General features: G+C 44.3%; 1 pseudogene; it reads right to left on the reverse strand.

The window, feature by feature from the left end:
- Window positions 1-1552: 1552 nt before the first annotated feature.
- LOC138378894 (ferritin heavy chain pseudogene) lies at window positions 1553-9111 on the reverse strand (annotated as a pseudogene).
- Window positions 9112-9535: the final 424 nt, after the last annotated feature.

A 9535-nucleotide genomic window follows, 5' to 3' on the forward strand; every position in this document is an offset into this window, starting at 1 on the left:
ACATAGATGCTCACGATTGGTTTGTTTCCATAGAAAGGTGTCTATTATTGTTATCATCATAAAATATCATTCCTTATCTTGTTTAATACGTTCCTGGATTTATGCCACTTTTTTCTCAGATTAATATTGCAACTTCTTTTTTTTTAATTTCAGCTCATTATTGGGGTACAAAAGTTCAGGTTATATATATTGCCCATGCCCCCCCATCCCCCCAAGTCTGAGCTTCAAGTGTGTCCATTCCCTAGACAGTGCACATCGCACTCATCATGTAGGTATGCACCCATCCCCTCCCCCCACACCATCCTCCCCCAGTCAGAACTTCAAGCGTGTCCATTCCCCAGGCAGTGTGCATCACACTCATCAAGTAGGTATACACCCATCCCTTCCCCCCAGCCCCCACCTCTGTCCGATACCCAATTGGTGTTATTCCCAAATGTGCACTCAGGGAAACCAGTTTGCTGGTGGGTACATGTGGTGCTTATTTTTCCATTCTTGGGATACTTCACTTAATAGAATGGGTTCCAACTCTCTCCAGGAGAACCAAAGAGATGCCATATCGCCATTATTTCTAATAGCTGAGCAATATTCCATGGTATACATACACCACATTTTGCTAATCCATTCATGAATTGATGGACATTTGGGTTATTTCCACATCTTTGCAATTGTGAATTGTGCTGCTATAAACATTCGGGTGCAGGTGTCTTTTTTATAGAATGACTTTTGTTCTTCTGGGTAGATGCCCAATAATGGGATTGCTGGATTGAATGGTAGGTCTACTTGAATCTGTTCAAGGTATCTCCACATTGCTTTCCACAGAGGTTGCACTAGTTCACAGTCCCACCAGCAGTGTATGAGTGTTCCTGTCTCTTCGCATCCACGCCAACATGTATTGTTTTAAATATCATATACAATTTTTAGACCAATATCACTTAAGAGCATCATGCAAAATCCTAGTTTAAATATTAACAATCAAACCATAGCAGGACGTTAATTATGTCATCAGCCAGTGTGTTTATTTTTCCAAGAAGGTAAGGATATTTCTATTTTTAAAAATCTATTAACATACTATATCATTTCTCTCATCTATAAAATGAAAATAAAATATCAATGCCCACTTTATGGGATTTTTTTTACAATGATTAAAAGAGTTAATCCATACTAAACTTTTAGCAAGAATGCCTGACATAGAGCGAACCTTTCATAAATGTTATCTGTTGTGTTTATCAGCATTCATAAGATATTAAAAATGACGGTGCTTCTGATAGAAAAAAAATCATACAAATAAAACCCCCCCAAAAACAAAAACAAAAACAAAAAACCTGTACCACCGTGTTGCTGTATGGAAGGGCAAATTGGGATATTCAGCTTCTATTTCTGACAAAAATTCACAGAACTCCAATGGTTAAGTTCATGAGTACTGGCTCAATAGCACATGAGAGATTAAAATATTTTCTGCAATGTAACTGATAAATAATATGGTAAATAACTGTAGGAGTTAAATACTTTCTTTTTGGGGAGGTACCAAATTTCTTGGTACAAATGAAAGAACTTAAGTGGATGTTGTGATACAACTTATAGAAAAGGTAAAGGAAACTCCAACATACATGCACTGCCTGGGGGACAACGGAAGTCACTCCGTGGCTATGGGGAAGTTTAGCCTAAGGCTTAGCTCTTATTATCACTGTCTCCCAGGGTGTGCTTGTCAAGAGATACTCCACTATGCCAGCCTCAGGCTCCCATCTTGTGCAGGTTGTTACGTGGTCACCCAATTCTTTCAAGGATTTCACCTGCTCATTCAAGTAATGTGTCTCAATGAAGTCACACAAGTGAGGGTCAGTTTTGTCAGAGGCCAGTTTGTACAGTTCCAGTAGTGACTGATTCACACTTTTTTTCCAAGTGTAACACACACTCCATCGCGTACAGCCCACTCTTCCAGTCATCATGGTCTGGTTTCTGGATGTCCTGAAGGAGGATTCGCCCATCTCGTTGGTTCTGCAACTTCATCAGTTTCTCAGCATGTTCCCTCTCCTCATGAGATTGGTGAAGAAAGTATTTGGCAAAATTCTTCAAAGCCACATTGTAGCGGTCAAAGTAGTAAGACACGGACAGGTAGACGTAGGAGGCGTAGATCTCCAGGTTGATCTGGTGGTTGATGGCGCACCCGCGAGGAGGACGGGGTAGTCATGGCGGCGGCTGAGGAGAGGCGGCAGCGGCTGGGAGGCGCTGGAGCGGCTGTGGGGACCTCGGGGCGGTCTGAAGGCACGGTGAGGAGGTGGCAGAGGGCTAGCTCTGAGCAGCCGGCCCAGGTTGGGGTCGAGCGTTGGTTCAGTCCAAGCACTGTAGAAGCAGGAAACCGGGGTGATTCTCAGCGAAAAATGTCTGGCTAAATACTTTGTTTTTTCAAAAGTTTTGTATATTTGTTTATTAACTCTTTTTCTGTGCCATACATTTTTTTTTTATCACCATCATTGTAACACAGCAGATTCCACTTTAGGTTATGCTAAATTAGTGTTTTTTCAACTTCTTTGAAAATACTCTCTGTAGTTGTTCCATGCAGACTATTCAAAGAGACTAATTCTTCATTCACTTTAAACAGTATTGACTCCTCAAATAAATCACCACCACCTAGCAATATTAATAGCATCGAGGAGGAAGCTGCAGCCTCAAGGCCACATGTGGCCCTCCAGATCCTCAAGTGTGGCCCCTCGACCAAATACAAATGTTACAGAAAAAAAATCCCTTTATTAAAAGGATTTGTTCTGTAAAAATTAGATTCAGCCAAAAGGCTGTACTCCAGTATCCAGAAGGGCCACATGTGGCCCCAAAGCCACAGGTTCCCCATCCCATTCACTGGGCACGTATTGAGGATCTTACTATGGCTAGGAGTTGTGCTAGTGGCTATGAACTCACAGGTACCTAAGGCCAATGGCTTGCTCTAGTTCATGATCTAGAGGGGAATACAGACATTTGGACAATGATGACACAAGTGTCAAGTTCTAAAATGAGGAAGAGCACATAGTGCTATGGGAGCACAGAAGAGAAAATTATGAGTAGGGGAGAAGGTAAGTGAGTTGGTGCCTGGAAAGTGTTCAGGAGGAGGCATTTCAGCTGGGTTCTGAAGATCACTAGGAGTTTAACTGGTAGTGAAGGATGGTGGGGAGGGAGCTGCTTCTTTGTGCAGGGAGATAAGATTGGGCACTTGGTTTGCTTGGTGCAAAAGGAAACAGCATGAACAGTGGCAGAGGGGTGTGTGTGTGGGGGGGGGGTGTGATAGTTAACTTTTTGTGTCAATTTCACTGGATCATGGGATACTCTGACATCTGGTTAAACCTTACTTCTAGGTGTAACTGTCAGGATTTTTCTAGAAGAGACTAACATTTGAATTGGTAGCCAAAGTAAAGTGGATTTCCCTCTTCAATGTGGGTAGGCATCATCCAATCTATCAAGGGTTTGAATAGAACAAAAAGGTGGAGAAAGGGAGGATTCATTCTCTCTCTGCCTGACTGCTTGACCTGGGAAATTGATCACCTGCCCTCTGCATTCCTGATTCGCAGGCCTTCAGACTCAGACTGGAATCTATATCAGCTCTTTGGTTCTCAGGCCTTTGAACTACATGACCAGCCTTCTTGGATCTCCAGCTTACAGAGGGCAGATAATGGGACTTCTCAGACTTCTCAGCCTCCATAATTTTGTGAGCCAATAACATATAATAAATCTCTTTCTAGATACTTATATATCTTATTGGTTCTTTTTCTCTGGAGAGCCCTGACTAGTATAGAGTGTGTGTGTGTGTGTGTGTGAGTGTGTGTGTGTGTGTGTGTGTGCCTGTCTGGGGAAATGGTTGCAGCAAGGAAGAGTAGCAAATGGGCCTGGAAAGCAGATTGGGGTTATAAGTACTACTAAAGATAATTATTGCTAATAACAATTATTGCTAAGTAGGTTTTCTGCCTTCCATACAAGCACTGTTTGTATCACCTTTCCCTTCCACATTTGTCTTTCATTCTCTTCATCTCCTACCTATAGTGGTCAACTTTATTCATTAAACTATGTATTTATTCATTTATGAAATTTATTTGGTGGCTTCCATGTACCAGTGCCATGCCTCCTTGGAACTGCCATTTGTACCTATTGCTTGTTTGGCTCATGAAATCCAAAGATGACAGACTGTCCATGGTCCCCATTTTAGTGCATCCTCCCCTGTCATTCATGTGCCCTTCAGAGGAAGGGTGTCTAAGACTTCTCCAAGACCTCTGGAAGCTGAGCCTTCCCACCTGCAAAGAGTGTCAATATTCTGATATATTTGTCAGTATTCTAGTTTATACTCAATCATTTCTTCTCCAGTTGCCTCCTTCACTTATCAGTGGGTCTGAAACACAACATGATGACTACTGTCAATCTTGAAGTCTCTGGCAAAGAAGTGCTCACCAGAAACTTCTTTATGGTGGGCATTGGGCTTGCCATGGAGCAAGTGGTTGTGAAGGAGTGAAGCAGATCATGGAGGAGATGGTTCTATTGCAGTGGCAGTAAGCTGTCTCACCAGGTGGTTGGAGTTGGCTCCAAGTCGCTGGGAGGGGGAAGTGATTGGCATCAGCAAACAAAGGAGAAAGGAAAAAAATGAACAAGTGTGCTTTCAAGAAGTGAAGTGACCCAGTTCGGTGGCTTACACACATAACCCTAGCATGTTGGGAGGCCAAGGTGGGAGGATTATATAAGGTCAGAAGTTTGAAACCAATCTGGGCAACACAGCAAGACCTCATCTCTAAAACATTTTTTTAAATTAGCCAGGCATGGTGATGTGCAACTATAGTCCCAGCTACTCAGGAGGCTGAAGCAGGAGAATCACTTGAGCCCAGGAGGGCTGCAGTGAGCTATGATTGCACCACTGCACTCCAGCCTCGGTAACAGAGTGAGGCCCTGTCTCTAAAAAAAAAAAAATGTGAAATGAAACTACCTGAAGTAAAACTAAGGGACAGTGTCCTCCCAGGTCCTACACTGGGGCTGCCTTCATGGCAAGTATGTGATCCAGGAGTCCATAGAACAGTCTCCATAGCCTCAGTCATCTGCCTGAGCCTTCCCAGGGATGCAAACTCATCCAGGGGGTCACACTCCCAATCTCTGCTGTGTGATTGGTGCCTTTCATTCATCTCCAGCCATCCTACCCATGATATCTGACATTCTCCAAGCTGGGAAGTTGGCACAACCCAGGATTTCAGATTTCCTCAGGGAAAGGTGCTGCCTCTCCCCACCCCACTCACTCTGTTAGTCAAAAGAAGTGGCCGAGTCCTTTCTATTTGCAGACTCATCATCAGGGGTGGGGTGGGCCAGGGAAGGGACCAGAGGCCACAACAACCTGAAGACGTTTCCACTCAATGTTGGCAATGGCAGAGAACAACACCCCTGGGAGGCCAGTCCAAAGCTCTCCTTTGCAGCCTGGCTCAAAACTCACCGCCTCCAGGCAGCCTTCTTTCCTGGGTCTGCTCCCCATCCGCAGGCCATCCTGAATGACAGTGCTATGTGTGGACATGGTTTAGCTCCTCTGCGAAAGCACAGGTGCTTTAGGTGGAACGTCCGGGCCTCCCTCAAGTTTGTAACACCCATGGTGCCTGTCACAGGGCTCTGCACAAGGTAGGTGCTTGATAAATGTTTGTGGAATGAATCAAAGGGCTTCGGAATCACTATCACCAGTAATGGTGTTTCTCTTCTACCTGCCCAGGGCTTGGCTGTCTACACGGGCCTTCCCATGTCATCGTCCTTTCTTCCTTTGCATCCTCTCCATGGCCCCCCATGAGGTTTCTGCTCCCGTGGCCCAGTGTGATTCTGCAGTGATGCTGGGGACGAGGAGGGGTTGCACCCTCAGGTGAGACCCTGCCCTCCCCAACAACAAGTGGCTTGGCTCCTTGCTGGCCTCCTAGTTCACTGTGCCACAGCCAGACTGGGCTGTAGGTGCTCATGGAAGAGAAACATCCACGCAGAATTGCTATCTCCCTACAGGCAGGGTAAAGAGCCCACGGTCCTCAAGCCCAGCACTTCCTGCTGCTTATGTAAGCCCCGGGAGGGGTGGGGGATCTTCAGAGGCTCTGGTCTCTTTTGGGACTTGACCTTGACTCCCACATCCCAAGGGAGTCACTACACAGGCTCTGTGACCTTGAGCTCAGCCCTTGGGAGTGGAGTTGCATGTCAGGGCTCCATGCTCCCTGCTGAGCAGGAACTGCAGCCCTGCTAGGCCCTGGTCCTGGGTGAGTTTGTACCACTGAAGGCCCCTTTTTACATATGGGCTCGCCTAGCTTGTGGAGTTTATGCCTTTCCTTGCATGCTCAGTTGTCCTCCCTGCTTTGAAGTTTATTCATCATTCTTGATGACTTTAACATCTACAGAGATGACCCATTCCTCACCTTGCAATCCCACTTCCATGACCTCCTCACCTGATCTTTTCTGTAAACTTACATCCAATACTCACTCCCATGGTCCTATACTAGCCTTTGCATCATCAGAAATGACACCATTTTAGAAATTTCTTCTCCATTGCTACAACTTTTCAATCCCATCAGATTACTTCTCTAATCTACTGACCCCACCACTTTTTATATGCCCACTGTTTTCTTCATTTGCCTCCTGACCCAGTTTAGATTCCATTCATTATGTTTTATAATACTCTGTGGTAGGCAGAATAATGGCCTCCCCAAAGATGTCCATGTCCTAATTCCCAGAACCCCATGAATATGTTAGATTACATGGCAAAGGGGAATTAAGGTTGCAGATGGAATTAGAGTTGCTAATCAGTTGACCTTAGGATAGGGAGATTATCCTAGATTATCCAGATAGGCCAATGCAATCACAAGTATTCTTAAAGTGGAAGAGGGAATCAGATGAGAGAACCAGAGAGATGGTGACATTAGATAGACTTGGCCTGATGTTGTGGCTTTGAAAATAGAGGAGGGGGACCATAAGCCAAGGAATGTGAGTGGCCTCTAAAAGCTTGAAAAGGCAAGGAAACTGATTCTCCCCCAGAGCTTTCAGAAAGGAATGCAGTCCTGCTGACACCTTGATTGTAGCCCAGTCAGACCCATTTTGGACTTCTGCCCTCCAGAAACGTAATATAAAAGAATGTGTTGTTTTAAGCCACTATGTTTGTGGTCATTTGTTATAGCAGCAGTAGTAAGCCAACACACACTCACTGTTAAAGTCACTCCAATCCCTTTTTCCTCTTAGCTTGTCTATCATATTCACTAGGCAAAACCCCAACCATAGTTCAACCAAGTGGCATTCCTTTCCCCTGCCTTTAACTGAAGCAGCTAAAAATATTGAAAATTGGCTGACTGGATTCACTACAAATTGATGATCACAAGTACACTCAAGACTGCCTGGCAGGCCGGGTGCGGTGGCTCACGCCTGTAATCCTAGCACTCTGGGAGGCCAAGGCAGGAGGATCTCTGGAGGTCAGGAGTTCAAGACCAGCCTGAGCAAGAGCGAGACCCCGTCTCTACTAAAAATAGAAGGAAATGATCTGGTCAGTTGAAATTATATATGTAGAAAAAAATTAGCTGGGCATGGTGGTGCATGCCTGTAGTCCCAGCTACTCGGGAGGCTGAGGCAGGAGGATCGCTTGAGCCCAGGAGTTGGAGGTTGCTGTGAGCTAGGCTGACTGACGCCACAGCACTCTAGCCCGGGCAACAGAGCGAGACTCTGTCTCAAAAAAAAAAAAAAAAAAAAACTGCGTGGCAACCTCACTATACTGTCTCTCCACCCCAAATCTTTGACAATTTTACCATGGAACACCCACGCCTCTTTGTCTCTTAGCTTCTTCATTTCATATGATTTGTCATCTACCTGACCCCAGCCACTTACTTCCAGGGCCATGCCAAGGATCCCAGACATTTCTTAATGAAAATCTACATCAGTTCCAAAATCTCAATTTCAAGCATTCTACTCTCTGACCACTACCTATTATCTTTCTAGTTCTGCCTTCTTGCTCTTATTATGGTCCCCAATGACCACCATGTGGTCAAAGCCATTGGTCACTTTTCTATTCTCATTTTCCTTAATCTTTCAGCAGCAGCTGTCCACATTATTCTTCCCGAAACAATTCCCTTTCAGGATTTTGGTGGCACTACAGTTTCTTGGTTTTTCTCTTTGGCCACTGTCTACCTGATTCCCCTAATTTGGAGTTTCTCTGGACTCTGTTCTGGGGCCTCACCTCTCTATATTCCTTTTCCCTCAGTGATCTAATACTTTTCTCATGGCCTTAAAAATAACCCAATGATTATAATTTCCAAATTGAGATCTCTGTCTCAAACCCCTATTGTGAGTTTACAATAAATTCTACTTGACATCTCCACTTGACTATCTCATGGATTTCTCCAACTTGGAGAAGCTAAAACATAATTCTTGATTTGCTCCTCCTTCCTCACTTGCTCTTCCATCCTAGGAAATAGCACTTCTATTCTCCCGGTTGCTGTAGAAACCTGGTGGCCTTCTTTAATTCCTCCCTACGTCTATTCTGTCAGCTTACCTCCTAAATGATCCTCAAATCTGTCCATTTCTCACCTTTTCAACTACTACCATCCTAATATTAGGTTGGTGCAAAAGTAATTGCAGTTTTGGACTGTGCATTTTAAATCATTATAACTAGGTTCAAATACATCTTTATTGATCAAAATAGGAACCATCACAATCAGCACATTTTTGCCAATGAGAAATAAGTTTGTTTATTCCTGTAGCATAAAAATCCATGCTTTGGGATTCAACAAACTCTTGGAAAGCATTTTCTGCATCCTGTTGGTTGTGGAAGTGTTTTCCCTGCAAAAAGTTGTCGGGATGCTTGAAGAAGTGGTAGTCAGTTGGCGAGAGGTCAGATGAATATGGTGGATGAGGCAAAACCTCGTAGCCAAATTCGTTCAACTTTTGAAGCGTTGGTTGTGCAACGTGAGGTCAGGAGTTGTCATAGAGAAGAATTGGGCCCTTTCTGTTGACCAATGCTGGCTGCAGGTGTTGAACTTTTCAGTACATCTCACTGATTTGCTGAGCATACTTTTCAGATGTAATGGTTTCACCAGGATTCAGAAAGCTGCAGTGGTTCAGACCAACAGCAGACCACCAAACAGTGACCATGACCTCTTTTTGGTGCAAATTTGGCTTTGGAAAGTGCTTTGGAGCTTCTTCTTGGTCGAACCACTGAGCTGGTCATTGTGATTGTCATATAAAATCCACTTTTCATCTTATGTCACAATCCAATTAAGAAATGGTTCGTTGTTGCATACAATAAGAGATGACATTTCAAAACGACGGTTGTTTTTCATTTTCAGTCAGTTCATTGAGTTTTTTCACCTTTCCAATTTGCTTCAAATGCTGAACGACCATAGAATGATCAACCTTGAGTTCTTTGGCAGCTTCTTGTGTAGTTGTAAGAGTATCAGCTTCGATGATGGCTCTCAGTTGGTCGTTGTCAACTTCTGATGGCCGGCCACTGCACTCCTCAACTTCGAGGCTCTCATCTCCTTTGCAAAACTTCTTGAACCACCACTGCACTATACAT

Source organism: Eulemur rufifrons, chromosome 30, assembly GCF_041146395.1.
Source record: "Eulemur rufifrons isolate Redbay chromosome 30, OSU_ERuf_1, whole genome shotgun sequence".
NCBI lineage: Eukaryota > Metazoa > Chordata > Mammalia > Primates > Lemuridae > Eulemur > Eulemur rufifrons.